This window comes from Nycticebus coucang, chromosome 3 (assembly GCF_027406575.1).
Source record: "Nycticebus coucang isolate mNycCou1 chromosome 3, mNycCou1.pri, whole genome shotgun sequence".
Classification (NCBI taxonomy): domain Eukaryota; kingdom Metazoa; phylum Chordata; class Mammalia; order Primates; family Lorisidae; genus Nycticebus; species Nycticebus coucang.
In genome coordinates, this window is record NC_069782.1 from 65,378,067 (window position 1) to 65,381,110 (window position 3,044).

The 3,044-nt window shown below is 47.3% G+C and overlaps 1 pseudogene; it reads right to left on the reverse strand.

Annotated features, from left to right (window-relative positions):
* Positions 1-1,171: 1,171 nt before the first annotated feature.
* LOC128582531 (40S ribosomal protein S4-like) lies at positions 1,172-2,166 on the reverse strand (annotated as a pseudogene).
* Positions 2,167-3,044: the final 878 nt, after the last annotated feature.

Consider the following 3,044-nt stretch of genomic DNA (forward strand, 5'->3'; position numbering starts at 1 on the left):
CATAGCACTCTACTGAGGGAGGCATGGTGAGACTCTGTGTCAAAAAAAAAAAAGGAAGAAAGAAAAAGAAATCCAGCTCTCCTAGGAAAAAAGTACAAGGGCGGGGTGGGAGAAGTAGGTCCCCAACTTAGTGCCACTCACCTTAATTTTGTCCCAGGCAATTACTGACACCTGGGGAAGAGGGAACTCTCTACCAATCTACCAATCAGAACTTAATGTGCCAACTGCAAGTTTGTAGAAGACTCTTTAACCTATGGGTCAGTCTCATAGGCACAATAGTCTTGCAGGTGACTGACAATAGGTTTAAGGCTAATTATCATGTCATTAGCTTAAATCTACATTGCAGTCCACACCCTGGCAATGGAGTCTCAGAGAGGCTCAGGGGAGGTCCTCATGTGTCATAGGACTCAGGTTTCATGGTGACCTCTGATCCATTAGGTAGCCCCAAACCAGGCAATGTAAAAGAGAACCCCCAGCCATATTCAAAGCCCTTTGCCTTTTCCCTTGTCTCAACAATGGAGGCACATTCACCATCTATGGCGAATGTATCTTGCTCTGTAAGCCTATATCTTGCTAGTTAAGGGTCAGAGGTCCCAGTTCCCAGAATCCAGTTGACCTAGTTTGATTACTCCATTGAGCTAAAAAGTTCATCTGAGGTACAGCAGGATTGAAAGCAAAATTTGAAAGGTGTAAATGATGGCATCCAGGGACAAGGCCACAATGGAGAGGTTTGGGCCAGCTTTACTGAAAGTGAAGGGTGACAGGGTGGCGCCTGTGGCTCAAGGAGGAGGGCGTCAGCCCCATATGCTGGAGGTGGCGGGTTCAAACCCAGCCCTGGCCAAAAACTGCAAAAAAAGAATAAAAAGAAAGTGGAGGGTGACCTGCCTGGGCAGTGCAACGATGGTGTCTGTGCCAAAAGAACAAAAACCCTTTTTATATAGGTGGTCAAATTCCACAGCTTGCCTGGAAAGTTAGGGCCCATTGGGTGAACTTCTGGGTGGTAGGGCTAACCAGATCTTTTTTTTTTTTTTTCCATGCTGTATTATCTTCAATTAAGCACAAAGACCTTTTAAAACATGTCACCAGGTGTAGAGACCATTCACCCACTGCTCTGTTTGGCTGCCAGTCTCTTGTCCCTCTCCTCAGCAATGGTGAAGCGGATACCTTTTCCTCAGGGAAGAGAAATCCATGGTTCGTTACCTTTGCCAATAACAAAAACGTTGGAGAGGCGAGTGGCAAAGGCCACACTGGCATCTTTCACGTGAACTACATCAAAAGACCCAGGATGTCTTTCTCTGTTGGTGATCACACTAATTCTTCCCGGGTTAGCACCGCCAGTCACCACACACAGGTTACCTGTGTCAAACTTGATGAAATCAATAATCTTGCCAGTCTCCAAATCAATCTGAATGGTGTCATTCACCTTGATGAGGGGATTAGGATAGTGGATGGTACGAGCATCGTGGGTCACCAGATGAGGGATTCCTTTTGTGCCCACAAAGATTTTTCTCACTTTGCGCAACTTGTACTTGGCCTCTTCAGGTGTAATACGATGAACAGCAAAACGACCCTTTGTGTCGTAAACCAGACGGAAATTCTCTCCAGTCTTGTCAATGCTGATAACATCCATAAAAGCAGCAGGATGGGTTATATCAGTTCTGACCTTGCCATCAATCTTAATGAAGCACTGCATACAAATCTTCTTTTTTTTTTTTTTTTTTTTTTTTGTAGAGACAGAGTCTCACTTTATGGCCCTCGGTAGAGTGCCATGGCCTCACACAGCTCACAGCAACCTCCAACTCCTGGGCTTAGGCGATTCTCTTGCCTCAGCCTCCCGAGTAGCTGGGACTACAGGCACCCGCCACAACGCCCGGCTATTTTTTGGTTGCAGTTTGGCTGGGGCTGGGTTTGAACCCGTCACCCTCGGTATATGGGGCCGGCGCCTTACCGACTGAGCCACAGGCGCCGCCCACAAATCTTCTTTACTTCATCTCCTGTCAGGGCATACTTAAACCTGTTCCTTAGGAAAATGATGAGTGGAAGACACTCTCTCAGCTTGTGGGGACCAGTGGACGGATGAGGAGCAAACACGCCGGTCAATTTATCCAGCATTCAATGCTTTGGAGCTGCTACCCGCTTCAGATGCTTCTTGGGACCATGAGCCATGGCTGCGCTAGGCACGGAAAGAGGATCTGCCAGATCTTATTTGTCTTTGTCTTAGGAGGAGAAGAAGGGGAAGAGGAGGGCAAAGGGTTTGTGTGGCTGCTTTAGGCCCCCAACAAAAATGAGTGGAAACTTGAAAATAAAACTGTAGCTGGGCATGGTGGCCTCATGCCCATAAGTCTAGCACTCTGGGTGGCTGAGGTGGGTAGATCATCTGAGCTCAGGAGTTCTAGACCAGCCTGAGCAAGAGTGAGACTCTGTCTCTAAAAAAGAAATAGCCGGGTGTTGTGGCAGGCATCTGTAGTCCCAGCTACTTGGGAGGCTGAGGCAAGGGGATCACTGGAGCCCAAGAGTTTGAGTTGCTGTGAGCTGTGATGCCAGTGTACTCTACGGAAAGCGACAAAACAAACAAACAACTGGAGTAGCAGAGACAGCATGAATAGAAAGTAAAAGTAACCTGCACAAGTTTCAATGTAACAAAGAGAAATTTTACTTAGGAAGAACAAAGAGAAAGTTTAGAGCATTTCCAGAGAGAGTTGGAAGTGGATCCCTCTCAGGATGGGAGAAGAGGTAAAAGAGGGAGTCACAGAGGCAGTGCAGGGGCCTCCTCCCACCTTCTTGGCTACATCCCTTGATCGGATTGGCTCCTCTAGAGTTCAAAGGAAGTCTGTTACTGTTGTGGATAGTCTGCTAGGGAGACAACCCTTAGCAACATTCCAGTTACCCAAGGTGAGATCTGCAGCTCTCTCACATCTTGTCACAATGCTCAAGTCACAACAAAAACTAAGGACGGTTTTTTTCTACTTCAGGGTCTCTGCACTTGCTGTTACCCCTGGACTATTGCTCACTTCCATCTCCTACAGCAGCCACAGAAGTAAGAG